Consider the following 18,613-nt stretch of genomic DNA (forward strand, 5'->3'; position numbering starts at 1 on the left):
GCATAAGAGGTACAGTTAGTAAGTTTGCAGATGACACCAAAATTGGAGGTGTAATGGACAGCTAAGAAGGTTACCTTAGATTACAACAGGATCTTCATCAGATGGGCCAATAGGCTGAGAAATGGCAGATGGAGTTTAATTCAGATAAATGCGAGGTGCTGCATTTTGGGAAAACAAATCTTAGCAGGACTTAGAGACTTAATGTTAAGGTCCTAGGGAGTGTTGCTGAACAAAGAGACCTTGGAGTGCAGGTTCATAGCTCCTTGAAAGTGGATTCGCAGGTAAATAGGATAGTGAAGAAGGCGTTTGGTATGCTTTCCCGTATAGAGGTTTACAAAATTATGAGGGGCATGGATAGGATAAATAGACAAAGTCATTTCCCTGGGGTGGGGGAGTCCAGAACTAGAGGGCATAAGTTTAGGGTGAGAGGGGAAAGATATAAAAGAGACCTAAGAGGCAACTTTTTCACGCAGAGGGTGGTATGTGTATGGAATAAGCTGCCAGAGGAAGTGGTGGAGGCTGGTACAATTGCAACATTTAAAAGGCATTTGGATGGATATATGAATAGGAAGGGTTTGGAGGGATATGGCCTGGGTGCTGGCAGGTGGGACTAGATTGGGTTGGGATATCTGGTCAGCATGGACAAGTTGGACCGAAGGGTCTGTTTCCATGGTGTACATCTCTATGACTCTAAGTGCCCACATGTGAACAAATTGAAGACAGGAGCGGACAGGCCTCCTACTTTGAACAATCCTGAGCAGGAACCTGGAGGGGAATTTCCAGTACCTCATTGGGAATACTGTCACATCTCCAATGCTTACTCCCCCACCAGAGTTACTTTGCCAACAGCTACAGCCCCAGGCCATCTTCCAGAGGCTCCTTTCCACAATGATGATCTGGCAGCTGCGACCATCATTTTCTTTTTCTGGAACTCATGAAGGGAACATTTCCATAAAGTTTAAGCAGTATCTCCTATCCACTTTTTTTTGTCTGATAATTTTGCCTATGAAACTTCTGGATTCAAATACTATTGCAATTACCAGTAAAACCAAAACATTTGTTTTAAATTATTCACTTATTACATGATTCATCTTTTTTTCCTGTTGCAGAAGTTACATTTTATTAGCTAAGAACGTGAGTCAAACTGTTTATTCTTTGTACAGCAATAATCTTAAATTTACTACAATGAGTTGACACCCCGTAACCACGTTTACTTCACCTATGGACATTAGATGTTAAATGTTTAAGAACATGAGTAAACCATGCTGGAAATATTTCCTGTGGTTTTGGTTTGCAAATTATGAAATGGATTTTGAAATACTGTAGAATGTGCTGTGCAAAAAGAGATTTACAAGGATGGTGCTCGAAGTGTCAGAGGTTACAATAATTGGGAAGAAATTGAACAGGCTTAAAGGTCTTTTCTCTGAGAAAGGGGAACTGAGAACTGAACTGAAATAAGTCTTTAATTATAAAAGGATTAAGTAAGGAATGGATTAAGTGATTACCGGGGGATTTTAGTCTACATTTAGATTGGGAAAATCAAATGAGGACAGATAGCTTAGATGAGGAATTCATAAAAGGTTTTCAGGAGAGATTCTTACAACAGCATATTCCAGTATGACCAGACAGCAGGCTTTACTAGACTCAGTATTGACCAAGAAGATAGTTTTAATTCATCATCTCAGTGAAGATGCCTCTAGGCAACACTTACCAGAACATATGCTTTTTGAAGGAGAGAAGAGTGTGTTTAAAACTAAAATTTTAAACTTAAAGGACAATTATGAGGGCATGAAAATCAAGCTAGCAAAATTGACCTAAGCAATTTAAGCTAAGGGGTCACTCAATAGAGTTAGTAGTGGATGTTTAAGGAAACATTTGTATAAGGATAGAATTGATGCATTTCAACAAGAAAGACAAATTCCAAGGAATGAACCCCTTATCTGTGTTTAATTAAAGGAACTTAAAGATAATATTAAACTTAAAGAAAATGGAAAATTGCATAAAGATGCATGGCAAGTCAGAAGATTGGGCAGAATATCTTTTAAAAACTAAACAATGAATAAGGGAGGAAAATTGGAACAAAAGAGAAAGCTATATAAAGATATAAAAACATTAAGACTGCAAACAGCTGTTCAATAAAGACAGCTAACAAAGTGACCATTGATCCCATAGAATGAGTTTGCAGAATCAATAATGGTAAATAAGCAGATGGCAGTTGAAGTTAAAAGATATTTTGCTTTGGCTTTCACTATACAGGATACAAGAACCATCTCAGAAATTGCTGTCAGTCAGGAGTTGGAAGGAGAGAGGAACCCATGATTACTACAAACACCAGAAGAGTAATACTTGGCAGATTATTGGAACTCAGTGTGGTGCTGGAAAAGCACAACTGGTCAGGGAGCATTAGAGGAGCAGGAGAGTCAACATTTCGAGCATTAGCCCTTCATCAGGAATGAGCCATTCTGCAGTCCTCACTTTCTCCTAGATTGTTGGAACTACAACTTGTCAAGCCCCTGGGTGTGATTGGTTTCATCATGGGTCTTAAAAAAAATTGACCTGTGAGATAGTTGATGTGCGGGTCTTAATTTTACAAACATCATTAGATTTGGGGAGGTTCCCTAAGATTGGAAGGTAGCTTCTGTAAATCCTTCGTTCAAAAAGGGATACAGAAAGCAAGATCATAAGATACAGAAGCAAGATTAGGCCATTCAGCCTAACTTGTCTGCTGTGCCATTAAATCATTTGATAGGTTTCTGAATCCTAATCTCCTGCCTTCTTCCCATAACTTTTGATTCCCTTATCAAGAGCTTATCTCTGTCTTAAATACTAAGCATGAAACTATTGGGAACTATTTGAAATAAAAGATCCGAAACAGGGTGGACATGGAAAGGATGTTTTCTCTGATGGGAGAATGTAGAACTAGGGGCAACTTTAAAAATAAGGGGTTGCCATTTATAAAGGGTTGCCCATTTCTGACAGATCGAAATAAGGAGAATTTTTATTTCTGACGGTTGACAGCTCTTTTTCTCATAAGGCAGTGGAGACGGATTCTCTGAATATTTTTAAGGTGGAGATAGACAGATTTTTGATTACCTGGGGGGAGAAAGCGTCAAAGCTTATTGGGGCTAAGCAGGAATGTGGAATTGAGTTTAACATAGATCAGCTGTGATTTTATTGAATTGTGGAACAAACTTGCAGAGCCAAGTGGCTGGCCTGCCACTCATTTTAAAATGTATACAGAGGTTCCACTCACTGAGGTGGGATGGGGGGATGGATGCAGAAGTGGGATCACAACTATAAAATAGTCACCTATAAATCCAATTGGAATTCAGGGGAAATTTCTTTACACAAAGTAGAATGAAACTCATTACCACAAGAGGTAATTGAGTGACCAGCATTGATGCATTTAAGGGGGAAATAGGCCATTATGGTAAAAGCAATAGAAGGATATATTGATGGGGTCAGAAATAGTAGGTGGGAGTCCAATCATTTGGAGCACTAACATTGACCTATTACGTCAAACAAAAATGGAAACTGCTGGAGAAACTCAGCAGGTTTAGTATTCGTGAACTAAAAACAGAGTTAATGTTTCAAATAGTTCTGAGGAAGGGTCACTGGACTGGAAATATTAACTGTTTTCTCTGCACAGATGCTGCCAGGCCTGCTGAGTTTTTCCAGTAATTTCTGTTTTTCTTTGTTTGAGGTCTCCAGCATCCACAGTTGTTTTATTTTATTTACCCATTGAGTCAAGTTGCATTGTTTTTATGTTCTAAATTATTTGTAGTCTTTACTGTAACATTACCTGACATGTACCACAAATTGATTATGTGTCCAGGGATTTAAAGTCTCTAAGCTGTGCATTTTCTTACTCATCAGCAAACAAGTGCATTACCAAAATGATGTCATCGTGTAGTGATGTTACTGCATTATTCCATCATTATCACACCATAACTGGTGGTTTGAGTGGAACTCAAATGATGCTGTTGATACAATACACAATGTAGTTTGACCAGGTTAGTTTACAGGAGAGCAAAGGATTTGCTGAACATTCTTCCTTTGGCTCTTTGTTGAACTTATAGCTAATCTCATTCCTATATTCTGTTCCCAAAAAGCCATTTGTCTGCAGAGTTATTTTTCGTTCAACCTCTTTTTGCAAAAAAGAACACATGCTCCAACAACAAAATGATTAAAACAATTTCTCATAACCTCTCTTCTCTCAATGACTACTTCAACATAAAAGGTCCCTAGTCAGTAACTTTCCAACTGGAGGAATAAGTCATTTTATTTACCTTGTAGAAATTGTCCATAACATTGTATGACTCCACGGAATCTCTTCTTTTTTGTTTTTTGGGGAAATACTCCCAATAGCTCCACCTTTTCAACATAAAAGACTTTTTAAATGCTGGGTGTTGTTCAAATTAAAATTACCCTTTTATTGGTTTGAATGTCTTGGTATATTTCTTTGTTGCTATGCTCTAGGTTCCCTTTTATAAAACCCAGTCCAAATGTAACTTCATGGAAAGCATTTTGGAAATGCTCTGGCCATATCACTCAACTGTCTCGCATCTCCAAAAGGAAACTCCTATCTCTAGCGTGCTTTTATTACTACATTATCTTTATCTACTACATCTCCATGGTAATTTTTTCCATTAAGTCTTCTCTGCGCTTTTTAAAAAAGAATGCAACTGCTAGTCTCCAATTCTATTTCTCTATTGTGTTTTCTCTGAATCTGTAGGTTGAAATTTACACTCCTCATGTTGTGAGCTTGGAGGAAGGATCGGCTGGGAAAGTAGAAGGGAACTGCATTGGGAAGACTGCACAATGCATTCCTGCCACTACAGAACTTACTTTGATACAGGTTGGGTTGTGGTTTAACTGTCCATTCTATATAGGTAGACAGCCAATTAACATTGGAAGGTTCCAATTTAGGGTGATGCTGTAGCCTAACAGGTGAAGTGGCCTGCTCAATGGAGGCAAGCTCCCTGTGAGTACCAGCTCAATGGAGGCAAGCTCCCTGTGGCATATCATGGGACCAAAGCTGGTGTTTCCATGCAATAATGACAGGATTACAGGCAGGAAAGATCACACTTGCCACCCACCTATTTTACTACAGGAGTTTCCCCTCTGCTCCACAAGGCCTAATGGCCCTAATTCCGACAACCAAAAACCTGTAACTCCATCTCTGACAGTATCTCCATTTTGCTCTTATAGTATCTGAACTGTTGCAAACCACCATCTTTCAAAGGGCTATTAGGGTTGGACAATAAAAGCTGCCCAGCCAATTATGTCCACATCCCCTTAACAAACTGCCTCAGAAGTGACCACTTCCTCCGGTGGAATTGTTGAGGTGCCAAAACTGTTGGCCATCAATTAGAAGGCCACCTCCACCATGATTGGGCCTCTGGTCTCACTGCTAGTAAGTCACAGTCCTGAAGCCTATGTGAAAATTCAGTGCTATATTACAACATTCAATTCCATTTTAAATCTCTGCCAGAATGTACCAGCTAATGCAAACAGGATTTTTTTTCTCAATTGCAAAATCATGAGGCAAAAAAATCATAAATGGTCTGATAAAGGGTACGATTAAAAATGTTCGCTTATTTGTCTCCATCCAATCCCAAATCAAATTTCACACATTTTAAAAATTTTATTTTCAATTACTAGTATCGATGCATTCCATTTCTATTTTAATACCATATGCTTATTCCATTGTCACAGATATTCCAGGTAACTACAATAATCACATTTGCTTCTCTCATTTATTGCATACACACAAGCACAGAAGGATTAGAACAATGGCCAGTTGTAAATGCTATTCAATCAGCTGTCAGGAAAATCTTTGACAATAAAGTTTATTTAGCTGTGACAGTTTTAGTCTAACCACAAATGAAATAGGAACTTTAATTTGTGTGGCAGATTTGTCATGTATACAACAGGTTTTATCAAATCCTAATATGAAACACAAAGCCCTGGATTGAATTAATTTAAAATACAATCACAAAGTTCATTTTGACCTTCAAACTCGGTTACTAACTGACAATGACTCAGTAAATTGTACTTTTCCTCTCCCACCATTACTCATAAAAAGATAATGACTACAGTTTATGGAATTTCCTGTACCGAACACATCAGCAATTTAAAAGATTGGCAATAGCAAAGGCACTAATACTCATCCCCTGTAAGATCATATTTAACTAGAAGAAATTAACCCTTGGTCCTACTTTGCTGGGTTAATGTTAACCCACAATAATGCATTAGATTAGATTCCCTACAATGTGGAAACAGGGCATTTGGCCCAACAAGTCAACACCTGCCCTCTGATGAGTAAACCACCCAGACCCATTCCCCTATCCTACATTTACCCCCAACTAAGGCATCTAACACTATAGGCAATTTTGCATTGCCAATTCACCTGGCTTGGACGTCTTTTGGATTATGGGAGGGAACCCATGCAGACACAGGAGAATGTGCAAACTCCACACAGACAGTCACCTGAGGTGGGGATCAAACCTGGGTCCCTAGCAATGTGAGGCAGCAGTGCTAATCAGTGAGCACCAGCTTTGTGTTATTTTTGTAAACTAACAATCAAGATCTTAAAAGACATTTCAAAAAACATTCAAATTGGAATGACTGCTTCACTGATAATGGCATTTGATCATAATTATGAATTATGATTTCTCCTTTCTTCTGTTGATCTTGAATTAGGAATGCACTGTATATTACATTTAATTATATTAAGTTCTTCATCTCCTGGACATTAGTTTACTATATTCCCCACCACTGACAAATGGTAATTCCTTGCTTACAGTATACCTCTGAAATATGTGATGCAATTATTCTGTAATAACAATGGCAACATAGCTTTTTTATTCTGACATTTCATAGTCCAGTCAAACTGATCACTCCAGGATTATTGATTTACAAGTTTATCTTCAATCAGATGAAAACCGTCATTTTGTCAAAGCTTTTTATCTTGCATTCATCAGGACACTTTACAAGATTACAAATTGAAGGGGAGGAGACAAACATTTATACTGTGTGACAGAAGAGTGCTGATTGGTTGTCACGTGGACTCTGATTGGCAGAAGCATTGCCATGGCGAATGCACCCATTAGTGCTAATATACAGTGAATAGTGAGGCTTTGCCAAATTTTAAAACAGGTAGCTGGATTCTGATTGTTCAGTGCTTTGCTCTGAAAAACAAACCAGTGCACGGTTGTCACCTACTTTGTTGACTTTATATGTGTACAGTACATGTACATGTTCCCTAAGTCTGCAAAGAACAGGGACTTGTGTATTTATATTCGTAGCTTCCAGTACATGCTTGTGTACCACATTGAGAGCCTGACTGACAATCCTAAATTTCCTGAAGGGCTTTCACCCGAAATGTTGATTTTCCTGCTCCTCAGAGGCTGCCTGACCTGCTGTGCTTTTTCCAGCACCACACTCTCGATTCTAATCTCCAGCATTTGCACTCCTCACTTTCACCCTGACAATCCTAAATTGTTGGTCAGAATAATTCCCCTCACATTCAGGATTATCCAACAAATGTTTTCCAATTAGAGAAACATGTCTAATGTTAGATACAGTATGATGAGTTTTGCAAGCGTGGGTTGATTGGCTATGGTCAGTACCTTGCTTGTTAAGAACAGCAGAGGGACATGCTGTTCGATACAACTTGCCAGTACAATGTATATACTGTGATGGAATCACACCAGAACTAAAATTCACATACCACATTGCTTATTTGTGCGATAGGCAGAACATCTTTTTGGCTTGATGGCAGCATCTTATTGGTGGCAAACACCATCTGTGTCACTGGTACATTATAGCAGCTTGAAACAGCTAGCTGCATCCGTTACTCAATCATTTGAGATCATTTATCCTTCCAGGATAATCTGAGGCAGACTCACTTTTCAGAACCAAGAGTGAATTGCCACAGGGCATTCCATGAGTTTACATGCTTTACAGTGAGAAATTTGATCATGATAGCCATACATTCTCCATAGTGTCAGCCAGGGACAATGGTAGCACTCTTGCCTCAGATGTAAAGGACAGAAGTTTAACCACTGCGGGACTTGTACTCAACAATTTAGGCCCTTGTACCATTACAGTACTAAGGAAGTACAGTACCATTACAGCACTGTTAAAAGGTACCATCTCTCAGATGAAACTTTAAACTGATGCCCTCTCTGTCCTCTAGTGGGCACACGATTATTTTGAAAATCAGCTTGAGTTTGTTCCTGGCGTTCTCCCAAAAATTATGAAATCAATATCACTAAAACAGATTATCGAACCATTACATTGTTGTTTATGGGAGCTTGCTGTGTGCACATTGGCTGTCATGTTTCTTACAAAAGTTAACTTCAAAATGACATCATTGATTTTAAAGCATTTTTGATAGAAATCATAGAATCCCTGCAGTGTAGAAACAGGCTATTCAGCCCATCAAGTCCACACTGACCCTCCAAAGAGCATCCCACCCAAATGCACCCCTTTACCCTATCCCTGCATTTCTCATAGCTAATTCACCTCACCGACACATCCCTGGACACTTTGGGCAGATTCGCATGACTAATCCATCTAACCTGCACATCTTTGGACTGTGGGAGGAAACTAGAGCACCTGGAGGAGAATCTTCTGAAGTTGTGAAAAGACTAATAGAAAGGTAGATATTTTAATATTCCTACAACTACAATACCACAATACAAAAAATGATATCACAAGGTTCTGTATATTGAGTGAGGTGGGAAAATTAGAAAATTAGAAAACGACACAGTTATTGCATTCAGTGTTTAACTTTCTACAGAATAGAAAGTAAAAGCTGAACTGAATAAATTAAGTATTTCCTTATGAAGCATGTAGTTATAAGTCCTACAATTATAGTATAATTATTAGTATTGTAATGATGTTATGTAAAAATGAAAATATAATGTGACACAATAATCAAACATCAGCTAGAAATATTCATGTCTTTGTCAGAGGATATGAAGTATTATAAAAAGAGGTAGAAAGTGGAATCTTAAATACTGGAACATTCTTGAGGCACATCAGCAAGTATATTACTTGGCATTCCATCATTTACCCAAGTACAACCCTTTCCCACCAACATCCCATTTTCAAATCATTTAATTGTGTTAACTGAACGAATATTTTCACAACATACATGTCAGCGATTGCTTAGTTGGTAGCATTATGGTCTTTAAGTCAAAAGGTTATGGGTTCAAGTCCCACTCCAAGGATTAAACACAAAATTCAAGCTGAAAATTGAATGCATTATAGAGGGAATGTTGGACTGACAGAGCTACTGTCTTTTAGATGACATCCTAAACCAAACCATGTCTCTCTTCTAGGGTGGATGTTAAAGCTCCTGTCACACTTTTGAAGAATTGCACGGGAATTACGTCTGATGTCCTGTTGATTCGTATTCCCTCAAATCAAATTAATCAAAATAAATTTCTGATTATTATCACTTTATTGCTTATGGGTGATGTTGTTTGCAATTTGATACAATATCTCACACTGCAACTGTGACTGCACTCCAAAAGTACTCACTGATCTGTAAAACCAACATGGGACATCCCAGGGTTGTGAAAGATATTATATAAATGGCAGTCTCTCTTCCTTTCTTATAATTGCACTATGCTTTGACATGGAAACTTATGGACTATCTGTTAAATTCTCCAAAGCACATATGGTGTCATCACTGGGAGTTTCCAATAACTAGGATGACTAAATATGTGGAAAACAAAACTGAATCACTCAGAAGCAACATTGCCACTATATTTTGGAAGCCCTCACAGATAATCAAGTCAGAATTCAGTATCCACCAGCAAATCAGTCACCAGTTACATGTACTAGACAAATTCACATAGATATATTACTATCTTTTTTTATCATGGCAGCTTTCAATTCTGGATTTACTCAGAATTCCACATATTCATCTACCCACAATAACATCTGATTCCCTGACCTAACAATTATCTATCCACCTCACCTCCTTAAAATTATTCTAGGACGTCCATCTCTACCATCTTCCAAGGTAGAAAGTTTCAAAGTTGAGCAATCGTAGAAAAAGAAATTCCCTCTTTCTTTGTCCTGAAAGGACAATTACTAATTTTTAAACATTGGTCCCTAGCTCTGGACTCAACCACAAAAGGAAAACATCCTGGCCCACATTCACTTTTATCAAGACAAATTAGGATCTTACATACATCAATTAAGTCACCCTTCATTTTTCTAAACTCCAGTAGAAACAAACCCAGTCTGTCTGACCTATCTTCATAAAACAACCTGCTCTTCCAGGTATCACTCCAGTAAACCTCTAAATCTCTTCCAATGTATTTATAAACTTCCAGAAATAAGGAGATCAAAACATAAACATTATTCAAGATGTAGTCTCACCAATGCCTTGTATAATTAGTTTTCTGTTCAATTCCTCGTGTAATAAATGATAGCCCCATAGCCTTCTTCATTGCTTGCTGTACCTTGATACTATCCTTTTGTGACTCATATACTAGATCACCTTGACTAAAGTGATCCAAAGTGGAGGTCAAGACCCCAAGTCGGATTGCGAGTTTAGACTTTGGGGTAATGATCGCCATGTCAACTGTGCCGGTGACCCCGGCACTCTCAGGTTCTCATCCTCCTTCTCTCTATTCTCACCTAGGATCTGTGATCATTTTCAAGCTTTGAAACAGGGTCACAGAAAGACAAGTTTGAGAACCACTGATACAGATCTCTCTACACTGGATTTCTGCAGGCACTCTCTGCTTTGTTAAACCATGTGAACAGCTTCACATTTTCCCATGTTAAATTCCAACTGCCACGATTTCACCCACTAGCTCAAACTAAACTATTTATATCTGATAAAGGGCTTATGCCCGAAACGTCAACTCTCCTGCTCCTCGGATGCTGCCTGACCTGCTGTACTTTTCCAGCACCACACTCTCAACTCTGATCTCCAGCATCTGCAGTTCTCACTTTCTCCTATCTATATCTGACTGCAATGTCCTCTTCACAACATACATTCTTACCTATTTTGTGTTACCTATAAATTTAGTGACCATGCTTTCTTCATCTAACTCATTGATACAAGTTGTAAAAAACTGAGACCCCAACACAGACTCCTGTAGGATTTCACTCATCAACATCCTGCTGAGCAGAAAAAGACCCAGTTATGGACATTCTCTGTATCTTTCCAGTCAGTTGGTCAATCTTCACTCCCTGATGATATATTCACACCGTACTTTATGCAATAACCTTTTATAACCAGAGGAAGTGGTGGAGACCAGTACAATTGCAACATTTAAGAGGCATCTGGATGGGTATATGAATAGGAAGGGTATGGGGGAATATGAGCCAGGTGCTCTATAATGACTACATGACCTTGTCAGATGCCTTCAGGAAATCCAGTACAGTACATTGACAGGCTCCCCTTTTAGTTCAACACAAGCTACTCTTTCATTTGTTTTTAATTTAACTTATTTTTCTAATCAACCTGTTCAGAGATGTTATTACACACCTCCGGAACAGGTGGGACTTGAACTCAGGCCTGTTGGTGCAGGGATTGAGGCACTACCACTGCACGACAAGAGGACCAAGTTACTCCTTCAAAGAAATTAAATAAATTGACTAAAAGTGATTTCCCTTTCACAAAACCATGCTGACGATTCCCGATTACCTTGAGATACACCCCAGCCCTCAAGCACCCAGCTATAACCTCTTTAATGATCTATAGTATTGTAAAGCCCGCCCACTTGTCAGATGTGCTATCCTCAACGTCTCCGCCATGTGTACACATACGGGCAGTACAACTTATGAACTTTGGAACTAACTGTAGCCAGTAAACGATTGGGGAACTTCAACGCTTTTTACAAGAAACCTCCTCCAATGTCATCTGACCACTGACGTTGCTCTTCTGACTAAGCAGATCTGGGGCCGTTGGGTTACTTTATAATGGGGAGGGGTCTGTTCACAAACCCCTAAAATAACAACTCTACAGCCAGAAGGCACTGGTGAAAATAATAACTTGCCACATTTTCTTTCCCGGGGGGAAAGTAAGTGAGAGAAAAAGGAAAAGCCCGCTTAAGAACCTGGCGCACAGTGATCTGTCAAGAGTGAAGGCTCATTCAAAACTAACAAGTTATCGCGAAGCAGAAAGACCTGATTAAAACAAGAGCCTCCTTACCCACCGAGTACTAGATGGAGCAATCACTCCCTGAGTTCATGATTCCCGCTTGTGGACGGATCCCACACACAAAACACGAACCCGTCCAGATCCCAGACCCAGTTGGACTCTCGGCTATTTTTTCGACTCAGGCGGAAAACAATAAAAAGTACGAAAGTGTGGCCATCACTATTGATCAACCCCCGGTTGGCCCGGGCTTCCCCGACTCCCTGTCACCAGGCTCTGGTGCTGGGGTAGGGGGTCGAGTTGCTGGCACTGGGGGGCACTTACCTAACGCCCTGCCCCGGGACGGAGGCTAATCTCAGCTGCGGAAGAAGCGGCGGCCTCTCTATATCCAGCAGTCGAGTCTCTCCAGCTTTTCGAATACTTGCGGAACACCGCTCGGGGTTGCATCACTGCCTTTATATACAGTGAGTGCGAGCCTCTGGTATTTACAAGCCCAGTCCCCTGACGTCATTCTATTTATAGAGAAGGGAAGCTTTCTCGTTGGTGATGCAACCAACCCCAATCCAAGGAAACTGAGCTGCCCGCACCATAAGAGGATCACATCAGTTTGATTAAAGTCAGCGATGGCATAGTAATGAAGAAATGTGGCCCCGAGCAGCGAAATGACCGTAGATAGCAGGCATCTGATGTGGAAACGAGCTGAACACTGAGCTTTAGGCTGCTTATTTAAAACAGACAAGAGATTTCCAGGACACTGTTGTTTTCGAAAATATGTATCTCATTTTGTGAACAATTATAGACTCCTTCGTGCTGACTGCGCGGCTTTTCTTTGACACAGATACATTTTCTAATGTATCATTTCTTGTGTTTTATGAAGCGGGGCAAATCGAAACCTGACAAGCCACTTCAGAAATAGGAATTCAAAGCATGTAGCTTTTTTTTCCATTTCCTAGAATTGAAAGCTCTGGCAAAATCCCGGATATCTAACCGGGATATTTATTCTCCAGAAGTTACGACCTGTAACTGAAATTGTGGAACAAAAACAAAATCAGCCCAACAGAATGTAACAATCATTATAACATTACTTTAGCAAATCCTTATATTACAGTATAACGCCCAGATAGTACAGATTGTTGATTACACAAAAAAAGGCTTTGATCAAAGGATCTCAAAAAGTTGGTTCGATTATTTTTCAAACTGCCAACCTGAAATAACCAGTACTCCAATATAAAACTCAGTACGAATTCAGTATATAATTCGTACTCCAAAATAAAATTAATTTAAAACAGCATCAACGCAGAACTGTTTCTAGGTATTTCTTGGAGAAAATTAGACTTCAGAAACTCCGTAATTACCATGATCACTGAGTATCGCTGATTTTGACCTTTACACTGATTCGAACCTCCCTATCCGCTTATTCATACCTTAAAAACATGCAAACGCATGTTAAAACTGATGACTGACTGTATATTGCTGGCATCTGATGGTCTGTTATGTATTATGTGATCATTGAATTGACTTGTTTTTTATGACTACGAATGGTGGAATTTGTTTCCACGGCGTTATCCCCTCAATCACTGCTCTTTATAGCGCGTTTATTCATTGAATAGATCGGAGTCCCACATAAATTCACCAGACTCTGAGAGAGATCACAACTCTTCTGTAGTAGTCAACAAAGTTTGAAAAGGGAATTTGATGACCTGGGTTCCTTTACAAAGGTAAGTAATGTTTAATTATGCCTCGTCGAATGTCAGATTTTGAGGAATTTACCCGATATTGGTGAAATTAGTCATTCACGCTTTGGAATTACGTAAGAAATGCTTGAAAAAAAACGGAAGTCGAAACGTTCGTCTTTCGGGATTATTGTACATTCACTTCTTCAAACGTTTGTTAGCAGTTCAATATGTAATCGACTATTCTGATCTTTTAGGGACGTGTTTATTGATGTACATTTTGTACAATGTTTCCCTTACTTAATAGCAGTTCCAAATTTCCTGGTATAAAGTGGACATTAAATAGCGTAGTTATAAATAGAGGTTTAAATTTACATAGAGAGGCATAGAGAGAACATTAGAGGCGACAACGCAAGACTCATAGGTATTAACATTGGTGCTTCCTACGAGGAAACGGTTGTTATTTTCCTGTTCAAGTCTGTTTGACACAGTAGCCTAAATTGTAATTTTAATGACTTTTGAATATTTACAATTTAAGTTTTATATTTGTGTTCTGATTATTGAATGGTAAGTTCTTGGTTGATTGTCAGTCAGTTGCACATAAGGCAGGAGAAGTTCATTGTTGGTTTTCTAATCAGGATAAACCACAATCCCCAATATAGGCAACTTGGATTTAGGGTCCGGTGTTGAGTGCACCTTGCGTCTATTAAATTACAGTCGCAATGCTTTTAAGCTATAGAAATCCTTTGAGACAGACATCAAATGAACTTTGTCACAACTTTAAGTATAATAGCAAAGTGGAAAAAACAAATTTAGAACTTTTTTTGTGGAATATAAGTTAGAAGATTTCGCAACACTAGTAACTCCCACCCCCACCTTTCAAATGTTTCAGTTAAGAGTTCAGTGTTAAATGGATGAGCAGCTGCACACACACAATTCCCGCCCTGCTCCCCTTTTGCAGTCTTTTCATTGCCCCTCAAAAATAATTTGGTTTTCACCACAATTTTCAACCAATTATAACACACAGGTGAGTTTCTCTGAGTAATGGCCAACTATTCTTCTGACTTTATTTTGATCTGTTTCGTAAGTTTACTAGTCTCCCATTTGAGCGTAGACATTTCGACAAAACATTGAGATTTTCTCAAACATTTCTTCCAAATGATTTTGTCTTGATTTTGTTTCCTCTGCTTTCACAAATCCCTTTAAAATATTAATGTCTGTAAATGTCTCAATATTCCCAGTGCAAGCAGTTCTAAGAAGTTCAATATGTAGAAATATATATGGTTGTTTTAGAGTATTCACATAGTTTTGTTGTTGGGACAGAATTTCAGAAGGACTCCAAAAAACTAAATTTTTAATTACCATTTGTTGGAAGGCGCTTTCCAGAAATGCAACTGAGAATCCTATGTTATTGAGTATTATTTATATTCTTCAGTTGTCCATAGGTTGTCAATCAAATGTGTGTCTAAAGAGACCACGCTTATTGATTTCACTTAAATAGCCATAGAATTCCTTATCCTCACTTTATCAGAACTTTAAAGTCACATTTATTATGCATTTTGAAGGTGTGTGTTACTTTGTGGAGACATCATATTCACTAAATGTTCATTAAGAGACAATTACTTACAGTAAACTGTTAATATTATTGGATAGAATATCTTTTACTTTATAATGTAGAAGATACATGCTAAAGCCAAAGCATTCAAAGTGGCAGAGTCATTTTTCAATAAACGAGATATTAACAACCATACAAAGCATATCACCATTGCTTGTGCATCTTTGATCTGAAGTGCAAGTTTAGATTCATTACAAGCCAACAATTCTTCTAAAAGTACTGCTGGGTGATGTTACCCAAACACAGCTACTTACGATTTTCATGGTTGAAGATTTGTCAACGCATTACTATGTGAACCACCCTGCTAAAAGATATTGGATAATGTAGTGGGTCAATGCTTAGCAATTCCTCATCGATCAGTTACCTGAAAAGGAGAGTAAGGTAATGCCTACGTAGTTTCAACAATCAGATTTTTTTCACTTGTCTTTGAAGAGGGAGACAATCGCTGCATCTCCAAGGTTCTGAGGCAATTCCACTTTCCTCCAACTTGCTGTAAACAGATCTGTAAACATATCCAGGATTTGCATCCTTGTTTTTGGAATGCCATCTATCCCAAGAGTGTTGTCTGACTTTAATTATGCCGCTGTAGTCTTGATTTTTTTTTGCTGACTGGGGATTCCTCCAATGCAGACTTCACTTTCTAGGAGATATGTGGAATTCATGTTTCACACCATTAGAGCAAGTGTGAACCTATCTATGGACAGTTTGTGATATCTGAAGAAGCTTGTGTAAAAAAACAAAGTAAAAGCTACAATTTTAAAGAAGGTGCAGGGCCAGAGGGAACTACGTGTATAAATGCATAAATCATTTAAGAAAATGGAGCAGGTTTAGACAGCAGTTTACAAAACACGTAAATCCTGGGCTTTATAAAAAGGGCCAAAGAGTACAAAAGCAAGGAAATTACAATAAACCTGTATAACACGTTGGTTCAGCCTCAACTGGAATAAACTTGGAACCACACTTTACGGAAGCTGTGAAGACATTAAAGAAAGTGCAGAGAGTAGGGGAAGGAGGGGGATCCCTGAGACCACAGGCTAGATTTTCTGTGTCCTCACCTCAGCAAATTACCCTGCTACTGTGTAACTTATTGAATGTTTATCATAACATCATGAACAAGTTTCCCACAGCTTTCCAAAAAATGTTCATGATAAGTGGTATGTCTTTTTCTGCTGTTGTATTGAAGCCATGGTATACTTGTATGAATGTGAAATTTTTACTTCATCCATCATCCATTCTTGCGACTTTCCTGATCAAAATTTTCTAAAGGTAAATTTTCTAAAGTTGTCCACATTTGTACGTATATCTACCTACTGTGGGATGGGAGCAGAAAATTTTTGTACCTGCTCTACATTAAAAGCATGAAGCCTACAGTCCCAGTGGTCTGGAAAGAGGTAAAACTATTTTACACATAAGGACTTGATGAATAGAAGTATGAGAAATCTGGCCATTCTAAAACACAGGACAGACATTCTAGAAGACTTGAAAATGATTCTTGAATTTTGAAAAGCAGACATCTTAGAGAAAGGACTAATCCTCTAGGATTTCTAGATTACAGATATGATTGATCTTCTATTGAATCAGTTTCATGAACAAACAAAGAAGCCATTCAACCCAATAATTTAGTCTTAATCCTGGGTTTCAGAAAATGAATGAACAGTGTGTTAACTCATTCCATTAACTTTGATTAATCATTTAATACTCACTCACCTGAATTGAAATGCCTAGGCTTTCCCAAAGCTTCCATTTAATATTTCATAATTTCTAATGTATTAGAACTACTGATGCATTGGAGATTTTAATATTATTTCTAAAGTAAAATTTCCCAAGGCATTTTTGAAAAAAAAGTTCCATGAGCATTCAACGTTCAATGAAGGAGGGACTTTCCAACAGTATGTGTTTGATTTACAGTAGGTAAAATATGATCAGGTTATTAATTTGATTAACTATGAATAGATTTGGCTATTAAAATAAAATGGCAAATACTTCCTCCAGTGCTGTGTTACATTATGAACAGAAAATAATGTCAATGGTTGGCACAATGGTTAGCACTGCTGCCTCCCACCGCCAGGGACCCAGGTTCAATTCCCGCCTTGGGCCATTGTCTGTGTTGAGTTTACATATTCTCTCCGTGTCTGTGTGGGTTTCCTCCAGGTCCTCCCTCTATCTAAAGACGTGCAGATCAGGTGAATTGGTCATGCTAAATTGCCCATAGTTTTAGGTGCATTAGTCAGGGGTAAATGAGCATGAAGCCTACAGTCCCAGTGGTCTGGAAAGAGGTGATACTATTTTACACATAAGGACTTGATGAATTGGTCATGCTAAATTGCCCATAGTTTTAGGTGCATTAGTCAGGGGTAAATGTAGGGGAATGGGTCTGGGTGGGTTATTCTTTGGAGGGCCGATGTGGACTTGTTGGGCCAAATGGCCTGTTTCCTCACTGTAAGGAATCTAATCTAATCTAATAGGAAATAGGAGTTGGAGTACACATTTGGCTCTTTGAGTCTACTCTGCTATTTAATATGATCATGTCCAATCATCCAACTCAGTACCTTGGACCAACTTTCTCACATTCTTTAATCCCACGAACTATATCTAACTCCTTCTTGAAAACATTCAATGTTTTCACCTTAATGGCTTTCTGTGGTAGAGAATTCCATAGCCTCACCACTCCCTGGGTGACAAAATCTCTCCTATCTCAGTCCTAAATGACCCATCACATATCCTTGCACTCTGGCCCCTGGTTCTGGACTCCCTGGTCATCAGAAACATCTTTCCTGCATTTACCTTGTCTAGTTCTGTTAGAATTTTATAGTTCTCTATTAGAACCGCCCCTTATTCTTCTAAAATCCTAACTGATCCAATCTCTCTTCATAAGTCAATCCTGCTATCACTGGAATCAACCTGGTAAAATGTTGTTACACTTCTTCTGTAGCCAGAACATCCTACCTTGGATAAGGAGACTAAAACTGCACACAGTACTCCAGGTGTGTCTCACCAATGCTCTGTGCAATTGCAGCAAGACATTGTTGCTCCTGTACTTGAATCCTGTTACTCTGAAGGCCAACATGCATTTGCTTTCTTCACTGCCAGGGTTCAGGTGGAAAGGTTGCGGCTTTACGTGCACATTTACTTTCAGCGATGGTGTACAAGCACACTCAGGTCTCATTGCACCTTCCCCTATCTCAATCT

At 38.8% G+C, this 18,613-nt stretch overlaps 1 protein-coding gene across 4 annotated transcripts in view; it reads right to left on the reverse strand.

Annotated features, from left to right (window-relative positions):
- Nucleotides 1-18,613, reverse strand: part of atf3 (activating transcription factor 3) — a 54,161-nt gene that overhangs the window by 15,736 nt on the left and 19,812 nt on the right. The window contains exon 1 of one of the 4 annotated variants that reach the window (XM_043695869.1): nucleotides 12,461-12,618. The exons of 1 other annotated variant lie outside the window; for it this stretch is intronic. The gene's annotated coding sequence lies outside the window, so the exon portion shown is untranslated. 2 more of the 4 variants (XM_043695871.1, XM_043695873.1) reach the window with 2 other exon arrangements.

Source organism: Chiloscyllium plagiosum, chromosome 9 (assembly GCF_004010195.1).
Source record: "Chiloscyllium plagiosum isolate BGI_BamShark_2017 chromosome 9, ASM401019v2, whole genome shotgun sequence".
Lineage (NCBI taxonomy): Eukaryota > Metazoa > Chordata > Chondrichthyes > Orectolobiformes > Hemiscylliidae > Chiloscyllium > Chiloscyllium plagiosum.